Below are 13,726 nucleotides of genomic sequence, written 5' to 3'. Positions count from 1 at the left end.
GACGGCACTCAACCTTGGCATTCAGAGGCTGTAAATTGCACTTTCTCCTGAGAGGCACGGTTTCTGAGTTAGCAGCATGCCTCCTTACCCACTGGCCACAAGAGCTCCCAGTAGCAAGCGAAGAACTTCTCCGGAGATAGGTGTAGGGAAAGAGGTGTGTGTAGGAGAGTGAAATTTTTTCTGTAGGAACTTGAAACTTTGGAGAAAAGGAACCTGAGATGCAGAGAACTAGGCACAGTAGTGGGCAGGTTGAGATGTACAGAAAATGAGAGCAATGAGGGGGAAATGATGTAGTAATTAAGGAGTCATGTTCATAAATAACAAGAAGCATCAAACTTTAGAGACTATTCTGGATTAAATTGTGTCTTCTTTAACTTGTGGATGTACTGTAATTAAAAATAGGCATTCTCTCTGTCTCTGTCTCTGTCTCTGTCTCTCTCTTTTTTAGAGGAAGGAAGGTCCTAAACCTAATCACTTCTGAGCTATAAAAAGAGCAGATTATATACAAAATACTCACGGCAGAAGATCCACACCATATAAAGGACTGTCTGCAAGCAAAGAAATGCCAAGGATTTTCAGCGGACTCCAGAAACTTGGAGATACTAGAGATTTTAAATAGTGGCAATACAAAATTGGCCTCCGTAGGAAGACAAAACTTGAACAATGGCTTGAAAGTAAGAATAGCTATCTGGGTGCAGTGTTTTCTAGGCAAAGCTGGTGCTGGTGCTGGTGTAAAGACCCTGGTATGCACAAGGACATGCTGACTAAAGGCCAGCACAGCGTGCTTGGAGTGTAGTGAGGGGGGCAGGCCTGAGCTTCGAAGACCTCATGGGCTACTTACTGCAGGCCCTGCGTGTGGAGTCTCTGCCTTGGAGACCCTGGGCAATGTGTGCCTCATCCCAGATGGTCTGGAAGAACTTGGTTCAGAGGCTAGACAAGGTCTCCCCGTCGCGCACCCACTTTCACAACTTTCACAATCCTGGCTTTCAGAATCCGCATCCCCCCAACTGAAAGACTTTCCTCTCTCCCCTCAATTTCCTGATTGGAACAGCAGCGCGCGCGCACGCACGCGCGCACACGCACACACACACACACACACACACACCCTCCGTCCTCCTCTTCTGGGTATCACAGTTTGATGCTGTACTTCTTGGATTGTTTAATTAACTTAAAAATTGTGTTTAAAATTTGAGTTGAGAACAGGTTATGAATCACTTGGGTCTCTAAAAAAAAAAAATAATTCAAAACAGCACAAATATCTAAAGTTAGAGTGAACTCTCCTTCTACCCCGAACTCTGTCCTGAAGGCCACTGCTGTCATCAGTTTCTTCCATTGACTCAATGACCGTGTATGTTGGTGTTCATAGATACATAGATTTAAATTGATAGATTTAAATTCTGCTTCTCCAGACATACGAGAACTCCCTTAGCATGTGTTTATGTGTGTTTGCCACTTAATACTGTAATATGCCAGCTTCTTCTCACTTGTTACCTGGAAAAGGCCATCATGCTGAGAAAGGTGGAGGGTCAGAGAAAGAGAGGAAGACCTCCCACAAGATGGACTGGCACAGTGACTGTACCAACAGGCTGGAGCATGTCAGAGATTGAGAGGATGGCGCAGAAGAGGGCCAGGTTCAGATCTGTTGTTTACAGGGTCTCTGACTCAAAAGCACTTAACAACAATAACATAACAAAGTCATGCTGCTTGTTGATTCTGATTGCTGGTGGTGACTGAACAGTGGGGAGCTCTCTGATTGACTAAATGGGCTTCAGAAATGAGGCCTTCTCATCACAGATAAAGTGAGTCAGGGAAGGAAGGGCTCTCCCCAGGAGAATACTGAAGAGACATACTCGATGGAACCACTGCAGTTGAGTTGATTCCAACTCAGTGACGCTGCAGGATGAAGTAGAAATGCCCTGTAAGGTTTTGGAGGCTGTAAGTCTTTTCAGGAGTAAACAGCCTCTACTTCCTCCCTCAGAACAGTTGGAAGACTCTAACTGCCAAACTTTCAATTAGCAGTGCGCTGCTTAACCCATTGTGCCACCAAAATTCTCTGTATAATGCAGATTTTTTTCCCCTTGAAGATAACAATGTTATAAACTATGGCAAAAAAATATACAAAGCCAGGATATGTGGAAGGAAGGTATTAAGGAAATGTAATTCCATTACTTTCTGGCACAAGTAGTTCAGTCACTTAAACTAGGCTATCAAAGTATGGGCTGGCCAAAACTCTGGGGGGTCTGTTTTAATGAATTAGACAAAGTTGATTCATATCTCATATACCAAATGATTGTCAATTGCTTCTTCTAAGGTAATTGAGAATGCTGAAAGGTAATTTAAGTGATACTTTACACTATTAATTAGCTCTACCTTTCTTCTTTTTAAAAAATTCATTGATGAAGCAAAAGGCCTGGTTTGAATTACTTCCACAATCCAAGTTAATGAGATTTTATGGCTTAGAATATATTTTTGGACCTAGACTGCGCCAAGGGTATTCTGGTTAGTATATAGAAGGTGAGGAGCCTTTTGGGCCCTGTTTTAACGTTTTTCCCTTCGCTGCCCAGACCGGGGCCTGTAAGTGATAGATAGTGGCTGTAACTATGTTTAGGCCCAATGGAAACTGTGAGGCTAGCACAGAATTGGGCAGGATTTCATTATGTTTGCATAGTGTGTCATTAGTCGGGGTCAATAATAACAGCATCAACAACACCAGCAGAAGCTTTGATTGAAAATCTCCTCCTTCTGTGACAGAACACACATGGTTGAAACAAATGTGTCTTCAGGTGATCTGAATAGCTCATTAAGAAACCAAAGCTTTGGACTGTTAGCTGATTGCTTCTAGAAACCTTTGCTTTTGACTTAACATCTTTGTCAAGTCAAAGATTAACAGGATGAATGTGACATCCTAGAGGAAGATAAGCTTCTACTCATTTGTTACCTAGGGAAACATATGCTTCTTGCTGTGGAAACTTCTGTAATGTCTTTATGCAAGGAATTATTGCCTGGGTATTTCCAGAATGGTTCCTGTCTACATAAGACTGATGATCTAAGCGGGAGATCTAAGATGTAAATAGATCCAGCAAAACACAGGGCCAATGTATGATGAAGTCATGGTTCAGCTAAATCTCCTTGTTACTTCAATTTGATTCTCCCTCCCCCTCCCCCCATTCTGTTTCTGCCCTGATTCTGGTTTCCCAGCACTGAGGAGGGGAGAGGTTGAGTTCATCTACTTTTGCATCAACTAGGTTTGATGTGAGAGCCCCTCAGCACTGCCATTTGCCTGCACTGCCCTCTTCCTACAAAGCTGGGGCTAGCCCTTGTGGACGGAGAGGGCGCTGCCCTTCTCTGCTGCCCTTCTCTGCGTTGTGGGCAGCATGGAGACCTCAGGTGTGCTGGCCTGAGGGAGGAGCTCCAGCTTCGGAGTCAGAAGGCAGAGGTAGAAGCCGCAGAGCTCTCTGCACCAGGCTGCGTCTATCTCCTTGACCGGAACCAAGTAAGCTGGTTCTAGCTTGTGAGTTAGTTGTGCTGTTTTTGCACCGTGACTGAAAAGCTGTAATGAACTTGGGGTTCTTCCAAACGATAACAAGTATGTTTTTCTTGATTAAACTTCTGAAATATTTCTAGGGATCAGGGGTGCTCTGGTGGCCTAGTCAGCAGGGAGTTGGCTTCTAACTCAAAGACAGCACCTCTCTGGTGGTTCAAATCCACTAGCAGTTCCACTGGAGAAAGATGGCGCAATTTATAACTTTGGAAACACTGACAGGTCTGCTACAGGTTGGCTCTCAGTCATTTCTGTGAATCAAAGCTACAATCTAGGAGTTGTTTTCTTAAAAAGCAAAAAGTACAGGTGCTGTTGAGTTGATGCCCGCCCGTGAGCCTCCCAGATGTGTGTTAGACTGCAGCTGTGTTCCATAGCCTTTTCAGTGGATGTCCTCAGCAAAGGGTATCACCAGGCCTTTCTTCTGATGTGCTTCTGGGTGAATCGACACATTCAGTCCGCCAGTTAGCAACCAAGTGCTTCACTAAACTATGGACACATTTGTAACCAGTCTTGTTCATCTGAGCCAGCTGTCCTAGGGAGACATCAAGGAAAAGAAGCCACAATCAGATGTAACTTTCGTTACATTAAACAATACATAAGCTTTCATTGTCATTGAAACTTTTGAGATAAAATTTCTCTACTTTTAATTCTATTATGGCACAGAAAACTTATGTATTAATATATGCATAATTATTATTAATCTAAACACATGTGAATTGTACACTTCAGAATTAAATGATGAACCACAGTCTGATTAATGCTGGACGGCTGTGCTGACGGATTTAGTTACCTTTTATAAACGCTGAATTGGCGTCTTGAATGAAAATAATCATATATGTCTTTTGAAAAGGTATTTACACTGACAGTTTATAAATGCTAACGAAATTCCTTCCAGACTTGGCAGCTAGGCCCTTAGACTAGAGGCATTTAGTTTTAGGAAAGGTGAAGTTCCAGATTAATTAATCATTTGGAGTTCTTTTTTACATTATTTATAATGTTTTAGCAAGTATTCTGAAGAAAAGCCAAAGTTGTCTTTGTGGGGAGTTTCAATTTGTGTTTGCAAATCTGTTACTCCAAAGCTGTGCTGTGGGTAAATTTGTGTTTTGGGTCTTTCTGGAAGCACTTATCACTGTTTTGTGCACAGTTTGATTTTGGTCCTCAAGATTCTGAATGCGTTCATGTAATTTGGATTGGAGACGCGATTTAGAACCACATTGCTTTGCAAATGGCATCTTTGAATGAAAACCTTTCCCTGAATGCTTATACTTCATCCTTTTACTTCAAACATTTCCTTTAATTTGACCTTTCTGATTTGAAATTCTATCTGTTTTAAATTTTTTTTATTCAGTTCTCTTCCTCCCACTTGCAGTACTTTCTTGCCAGTGCTTGAAATGTGTTTTGCAGGAGGCAGGAAAGCGAAGTAGGAAGATCAAAGACGATTTAGTCCAGCAGATGAGTTTGAGGCCTTGCTCAACCACTTAGTGGTAGTATTTCGATTCCTTAATCGAAATGGGTGGAAAGAACAGCATCTACTCCATGAGTGTTTGAATAGGTTTAAATTGAGATCATGGGTGTAAACTGTCTGGCAGGGTGTTCAGTACAAATAAAAGGCAGTTTGTGAAGCTTTTGTTGCCATAGTAGGTAAAGCTCTGGTGGCCTTGTGGTAAGAAGCTGTCCTGCAATCCCAAAGGCCTGAGGTTTGAATTCACCAGTTGCTTCCCAGGAGAATGATGGACAGTCACCTCCCGTTTGATTAACTGCCTCTGAAAACCCACTGGAGGATCAGCTATGGGTCAGTTTCAACTCCACAGTATACAATAACAGTGGGTAAAGAGCTGCGCTGTTAACCCAAAGGCAGTAGGTTAGACTTGACCTCAGGAGAAAAAGGAACAATTTCTTCCCCTGTGATTCACATCCTCTGACAATCCACTGGAGGGTCAACTATGAGTCGGTTCCCACTCCATGACAAGTTGAGCTGAAGGGTCACTATTCCGTTAAGTGGTTGTTGTTAGGCTCTGTGACGTTGGTTCTGAGTCATGATGACCCTAAATGCAGCAGTATGAACCCCCGCAGGGCCCTGCCCCCTGCTTACAATTGCTGTTGGAGTTGATTCCTTTGTTGAGGCTGCCATATCAGTACAGTTTATTGAGGACCACCTTCTTTTCTGTTGACCTCTACCAAGCCTGATGTCCTACTTCAGGGAACGTGTACTTCAGGGAGCATGTTTTTTTGACAACATGCTCAGAGCACGTGACCAGGAGTCTCCTCAACCTCACCTGCAAGATACTTTCTGACTGCACTTCTTCCAGCCTAGATTTGTTTGTTCTTTGTGCAGTTCATGGTGTATTAATATTCAAACACTTTTCTTCATCTTAGTAAGTTGTATCAGTCTCCAAAACCACAGAAAAAGGATTTGAAAAAAGCATATAATAATTATTGTTGTTGTTATATGCTGTTGAGTCGCTTGCGACTCATAGCGACCCTATGTACAACAGCCCTATACCGTGCTCTGTCCAGTGCCAATCGCACTGTCTCTGACACACCCATCCCGATTACCCCAGTAACTGAATCAATCCACCTCATAGAGGGCCTTCCCTTCCAGTGCTGTCCCTCCACCCTCCCAAGCATGATGTCCTTCTCTAAGGACCGGTCCCTCCTTACAACATGTCCAAAGTATGTTAGACGGAGCCTCAGAATCCTTGCCTCCAAGGAGCTGCCCAGTTTAACCCTTTCCAGGATGAATCGATTCATTTTCCTAGCAGTCCATGGTACACTCAATACTTTTCTCCAGCACCACAGTTCAAAGGCATCAATTCTCCTTCTATCCTCCTTGGTCATTGTCCAACTCTCTGATGTGTAACAAGTGATTGCAAAGACCATGGCCTGTATCAGACTCTGATGGTGTAGTGGTAAGAATCTGTGCTGCAATAGCACAGGCTCATGGTTCAAATCCACCAGTTGCTCCGCTGGAGAAAGATGGGCAGTCTCCTCCCGTGTCATTTACTGCCTCTGAAAACCTGCTGGAAGGTCGGCTATGGGTCGGTTCTGACTTGAGGGTAAACAACAGTTATTGTTAAGTACCGTCGAGTCATGTATGACCCTATGAACAACAGATGTGAACCCTGTCCTATCCTGTGCCACCCTCGCACTTCCTGACACATTAGAGCCCATTGTGTCAGTCACTGTGTCAATCACTGTGTCAATCCACTTGGTGGAGAGTCTTCCTCTCCTTTGCCAACCCTCTGCTTTTCCCAGCATTATGTCTCTATACAAGGAACAACCCCTCCCAGCAACATGTCCAAAATTTACGAGATGAAGCCTCATTGGTTTTGCTTTCAAAGAAAACTCTAGCTGCACTCTTTCCAGACATGCTTGTTTGTTCTTTCGGCAGTCTGTGGAATGTTCAGCACTCTTCTCCAGCACCACAGCTCAAAGGGATCAATTCTTCTTCTGTCATCCTTATTCACTGCCCAGCTCTCAGATGCATAGCAAATGATTGGAAATTCCATGGCCTGTTTCAACAACAATGGTAATGGTTAGATAATTCCACTTTAATGACTAATTTTTCTTGAGCATGTAAGTATTCCCTGCTCACCCCTGCCTCCAGCTCGATGTTTACAGAATAGGACAATGTGTATCTGCAGGAAACATTTACTGGAATCTAGCTTATGTTAGTGGGTTTGTGCTGTGGGATGGGTTTTAGACTTTAAAGAGACTAATAAAAAGTCCAAGCGCTCTGCAAACGAAGTGATGCATTTGAGAAAGAATAGCTACTATTTGTCTCAGTTTTCAGGCCTCTTATTTGAAAGGACTGTGTCAGGATTTGATTCCCAACTTGGGAGTTCCCCGAACCAGGATTATCATGTGCAAAACACATCAAGAGGGTAAGGCTTCCCGAAGACCAAATTTTATTGTTTTTCTTGGAGATGTACAGAGCTGCTGTTCAGAAAAATGTCCAAGTTCTCTGTGATTTGTTACGCGTTGAAGATTGTTCCTTGGGCTGGACCGTAGGAGGCCCTGAAGGCTGCTTGCCAAGCAACGTGGAAGCAGATGTGTCCTGGCAGTTCTGTCCGAGAGGAAAGAAAGTCAGGGGAAACTTTTTTGGCTTGCATGCCTAGGTTTTTCTTTTTCCTCCCTTTGCCAGACTGTCTTTTCTCAATATTCCACTAGAGGGTGCTCAGCCACCAGCTGTGTCTGTGTTGTTCGGCACTAGATGCCTCTCTCTGAGTATAGAGTGGGACACACAATGACCCTGAGAACCACAGATCTGAATCTTGTCCTATCCTGAATTTCTCATCAACTCTAACTCATTTGAGCCCATTGCTGAAGCCGCTCTGTCAATTCATCTTGTTGACGGTCTTTCTCTCCTTCACTGACCTTTCCAAGCATGATGTGCATTTGCAAGGAGGAAGGTCTTATTTATCTGATGTAGGAGAGGGCTTGAGTGTGGTCCCAGGGGACAGTGTGGGCTAGTCCACAGACCTTGAGGATTCTGGGTCAAGTCTGTGGGTCAGTGACCCTTCTATTGCCTTGGGAGGGCAGACCGTGAGAACTGTGTACTTTAGAGTTGGACTTCAGAAACCCCAGTGAGGGTTTCCCCCATATCTTTTCTTCAGAAGAGTGCTGCGGGATGGCTTATGATGGATCCCAGGTCCCAGGAGGCTGTATTTCCTGAACCCCAGTTGTCAGACCTTCCCAAGCACAAATGCCCTTATGGGAGCAATGGACTAGAATTTTTGAAACCAGGACTCCATAAAATCCACAACAGATGGTTTCCCTGGTGGGGACAAGCTCTCTGTCATGGAGCCCCTGGTCCTCCCTGTCCCTGCTTAGTGTCACTCCTGCTCACAAGGGTGGTTTATGGAGAGTGGATACTGCTCATTACTCAAGATTCTAATTAACAGGTCATTGGTTCATGGCAGCACTGTTCTTTCCTATAGGGTCACCAAGAATCAGGACTTACCTATGCTAACAGGTTTAGGGTGGTCCCCTCCCCCATTCATTGTGCATAAAATGACCTCTCTCTCCCCAGGTTTATGACCCCCATGAAGTCTGGTCCCTAACACTGTATCCTGTCCTGCCTGCCCCGTATGTTCCCCTGAGCCTTTGTTTGCAGGTGAGTCGTTCTGACTCAATGGGACATAATAACAACAACCCCCTCCCCCAAAAGGAATTATCCACCACTGTAGAGAGACTAACTCAGCACCTCCTTTTCTCTGCCTTATGACATCCTTTGGCATACTCATAATGCCATTTCATACAAGCCTAAGCAAAAAAAATCCCTAGTGATTTAGTATACTGCTATCCTAAAGTAGTTTTACAAACCTGATCGAGGGGCCAGGAGTCAGTATTGACTGACGGCAGTGGGTTTGGGTTTTGGTTGAAGTCAAAGGTAGGAATTCTCATTCCCACTTTACTGCTGAGAAAAAGAAGACTTAAGAAAGTAAGTCTTGGGGCAAGTGCGTAAATAGGACTTGAATTGGTGTCATTTGATTCAATAAGAATTTCCCACAATTTTGTCCCCAGAAGTTTGCAGAAATAGCAATTTGATTTGACTTCAGAGAAAATCTTCTTTCTGGTTTTCTGACCTACAAACACATGTCTGTGTGTTCTCAGGAGACTGAGACACCTTTCAGATTGTTGTTATATGCGGACGAGTTGACTGAGACTCATAGCAACCTTATATACAATAGCTTTAAACCCTGCTCTATCCTGTGCCAATCTTACTGTCTCTGACACACCTACCCCCATGACCCCAGTGACTGAATCAATCCACCTCATAGCGCGTCTTCCTCTCCTGTGATGTCCCTCCACCCTCCCAAGTATGATGTCCCTCTCTAAGGACTGGTCCACCTTTCAGATTACTCCAGATAATGGCAGTGGTATTTTGGAGGGAGTCTTTTCTTGAAGCTTGAAGACAGATTGGACAAATCCTGGGGGTGCTTTCTGACCACACTTCTGTAGAACACAGCATCTAGAAGTAGACTAACCCACTCCTTTTAAGCAAACGAACACTGAGTGGGCAATTGTATGGAAACAGTTCATTTCTAATACGCCACCCCCTCTCCCTGTTTCTGAGCATGGCTTCTGTCCTACATGAAGGCCGCAGTACTTCCACTGGCCACAAGAGGGAGGAGTGACTTAAGTTTACTCTCAGTACAGTGGTTCAGCTATGGTCAATTTAAGATTTAATGTATATGAACTTCATAAGTAAATCAGTATAAAACAAAATTTTATAAAAGAAAAAAGAACATTTAACTGGAGCAACTAGTTCTACCGTGTGATTAACCGCCTCTGAAAAATCAGCTGGAGTATCTGCTATGAGATGGTTCTGAATAGATGGGACATAACAACAAAGAGTTTGCTCAGAGAAAACTTGGAGAAAGTGCAGACAGGGTGTACCTGAAAGGCAAGAACGGTGAAACTGCATCTCACGTACTTTGGCCACGTTGTCAGGAGGGATTAGTTCTGGGAGAAGGACATCATGCTTGGAAAGGTGGAGGGGTCAGTGAAGAAGAGGAAGACCCTCTCCAAGGTCGTTTGACAAGTGACTTTGACAGTGGGCTCCGGTATATCAGAGGTGATGATGGCACGGGCTTGGGCAGGATTCAGATCCGCTGTTCATAGTGTTGCTGCGAGTCATTGTCACTGGGTGGCACCTAACTATGTCAAGTACTGTTACTGTTTTTTTAGATTACTAGCCCAGTCTTGTGAGGTGCCGCTGGGTGTTCTCAGGTCTACCTTTCAGTTAGCCCCTGTGTATTTTAACTACTTGCACCACCCGGGACCCTTGTTGTTTAAGCAGTGATTTCAGTGCTTGTGTAGAGTTTTTGATTTTTGGTAAATAATAATCAGTTTAATCAGGCAGCAATCCATTCCTGACCCCTAGACTTGGAAACAGGTTCTGACTTGTGCATCTGTATTTAGGGAAGGGGCAAGAGGGAATTTAAAATTGGGATGGATTTGGATCTTCTGATCTACTGAACACACAGTAGAGCGTACATTGGCAGCTAGGCTTGAAGAGACATGTCCTGTGTGCCCAGCGGAGGTGTCACACTGCAGGGAGGCTCAGTGGTTTGGTGGACAAGAATGCATGTGACCAAGTACGTGTATGCACTGGTACGCATGCGTGCTCCTGTGCGCATGTGTGCACGTGGGTAAGCCTATATTAGGGGTCGGCTAAGAGGCAGCTGCGGAGCCTGTTGAACGCTGTTGGTTCCATGATCAGTATTTCAGATTTTTAGATGGACTTTGAACAGAAAGAACTAGCTGGAAGTGAGACGCCCACATCCGAACCTTGCGTTCTGCCCATGTTGAGTCAGGCTAGAGCCTTCAAGGCCTCCATATAAACAGATAGCAGAGCTTGGTAAAATAATCCATCACCTTCTTAGCAAGATCAGCAGAAGAAGTGGATACCGACATGGGAACAGCTTTCAAACACGTCATGAAAAATGCAAGAACATCTGATGTTTTTCATCGAAGTCATTAATTTTCTCCAATAAGAATGCATGTGTGTGTTTGTGTGTGTGTGTCTATACAGATAACGGGGTAAATTGTGTTCTCCAAGAAAATATGCTCAAATCCTAATCCTTGGCACTTGTGACTGTTACTTTAGAGTCTTTGCAGAGATACATGAGGTCAAACTGCAGAGTGGACCCTAAGCTAAAGACTGGTGTCCTTAAGAATTCTTGAGAAGAAAAGAACAGATGCGCAGGGGGAAGACAGTCATGTGGCCACAGAGGCAGAGACTGGAGGCGTGCTGCAGCCCCAGTGCTAAGGGCCAAAGGCACAAGGTTAGCCCAGGCTTGTTTACTCGTCAGACCTGGAGCTGGCAGACATCAAGCTCTTTACCTAGTCTTCAGGGGGAGCATGGCCCTGCTGACACCCTGTGAGAGGACACATTGCTTTTGATTCGTGTCACATGGTTTGTGGTCACATGATATCACAACCCTAGAAATCTAATATTTAAAGTAAAGGAGGCATTGATGCACAGGTCTCAGAACAGAGGCCGTATGTCTTTAGCGTCTTTCTTCTGGCCATATATGCCTTTAAGTCTTAATCTTATAGAGAGGCATTACAGAGACCCCCACTGTGCCAGGAAGATGAAACAGAATATGATTATCTGGGAACAGAGAAATCCTAGGAAATTGCACTTCATTTGATCCCACAGCCATTGAGTTTGGTCCAGCTCATAGTAACCCTCATTTACCACCTTTCTTGGGCTACACCACTAGCGTTCATTTGGGTAGAGGGGGAAATTAATGTATAGTGTGGTTTTCTATGGCTAAAGCACTTGGCTGCTAACTAAAAGGTCAGTGGTTTGAATCTACTGGGCACTACTTAGGGGGACAGATGAGCCATTCTGCTTCCATAAAGGTTGCAGCCTTAGAAACCCTATGGGAAACTCTATGGGCAGCTCCATTCTGTCCTATACAGTTGCCCTGAGCCATACTTGACAATAGCAGAAACTCCTCTGCCATTGTTTTAAAGTGGTTTTATTTCAAGGGTGCTCAAGTTGCATAATCTGACCCAAAGGATGTCCCTCTTAGCTCATTCCAATCCACCAGTGGCTTTGCAGGAGAAAGCTGGGCATTTTCTTCCTGTGCAATTTATAACCTCTGGAATACCTCTGGAGCGTCAGTTATGAATTGGTTCCAACCTGATAGCAGTGAGATGAACTGAAGTTGTGGTTAAGAACGTCAGATGAGGGAGAGAACAGATTATAAGTGATATATGATAGCATATTATGATTACCACAGGGATTCAGAATTAAGGTTGCGTGGTGGAGTGCATTGGGGTGGGGGGATCGCGGTTGGAGGGATTGCATACCAACGAAGAGGTTTATCTTTCGCTTTTTTATCTTTTGCTTTTCAAAGAGAGGAGCAAACTGGGGAAAAGGGTAAAGAAAAAAGTGCAACAATGAATGAATGAAAATTCAATATCTCTGTAAATGTTAATTAAAATTAATAAAATTAAATTAAAAAAAAAGAATGTGGACGTTGGAGCTAGCCTGCCTGGGTGTGACTCCATCCCAAGGGTGTCCCTCCGTTCAACTCCAGCTCCCTCGTCCCCATGTGTGAGTAATAGTAGTGCCCACATCCAGGAGTTGTTGAGGACTGGGTAAATTCCTTTCAGGGGCTTTTCACAGTGCTCATGAGAACCCACTAACCAAGTAGCTATAACGAGTTTTCCGTTCTCTTTGTCAGCTAGAACTTTCCTCTGTCTTTCTTGACAAATATCTGTCTTACACATGTGGATCAGCTACTGAGAGGAATTAATTATTATGAACAAGACAGAATTGATTTGCTTATGTGACCAGATAGTTGTGGGGGGTATATTGTCACAGGGAAGGAATAGGTGGTAACAGAAAGAGTTCATCACTTAAATGGGGGCTACGATGCAGCTGGGAGAGACCTGCCGGTGGCCACTCTCTGACTGTCCAGCGGGGGGCTCCCATTCTGCTGAGGCACAGCTTGTGTCTGTCTTGTCAGAAACTGCAGCCACTTTGGGGATATATGACACAAATAAGGTTGTACTCCATACTTCAAGGATGTATGCAGGACTGTTCTAGGGTATGTGGGACCAGTGCTTTTAGAGCTCTGTGTAAGCAAGGGTGGACATCCCACTAAACAAGGGAGGGACAAGCTTACTTGTGCTTGCTGACTAGTCTTCAGTGGACAGGCTCACATATGGTGAAAAGCGTGTCAATGTTCCATGCCAGTTTATTAAAAAAGCACCAGTCAGTTGCTTTCTGTGCACTCTATCCCTATCAGCAATGGTAAGTAAATCTGAAGAGAGTTTGATTCTGCAGGAAAATGCTGTGGGATTGGGAGATAGGCAGATGCCAGTTAGATCTAGAAGCAGAATCTTGGATGTGGTGAAAAATGTGAAATTGTTTTCTGTATGTTAAGTAAGCAAGCCCAAGAAACCCACGTTACCTTGCTTACCAGGTGATCCAACTAGAAGTTGAAGACTCCATTCAGGGATTGCACCTGCTCCCAGGATGTAAATGAACCTAGATCGGTGCTGATGGCAGAGTGTGAAGGGTGCCCCGTAAGTGGTAATGCCTTCATGAGTCCTCTGGGGGTTTTGGAGCCATGACTGCAGCCCAGATTCTTCCAGCCTTGTTGATGAGGGTGTGAGGATGGAGACATGCATTGAGTTCCCTAAATCCTGACTTCTTTG

Source organism: Elephantulus edwardii, unplaced genomic scaffold (genome assembly GCF_000299155.1).
Source record: "Elephantulus edwardii isolate Elephantulus edwardi_28Jun2011 unplaced genomic scaffold, EleEdw1.0 scaffold00264, whole genome shotgun sequence".
Classification (NCBI taxonomy): domain Eukaryota; kingdom Metazoa; phylum Chordata; class Mammalia; order Macroscelidea; family Macroscelididae; genus Elephantulus; species Elephantulus edwardii.
Note: the sequence above shows the minus strand (reverse complement) of the source record.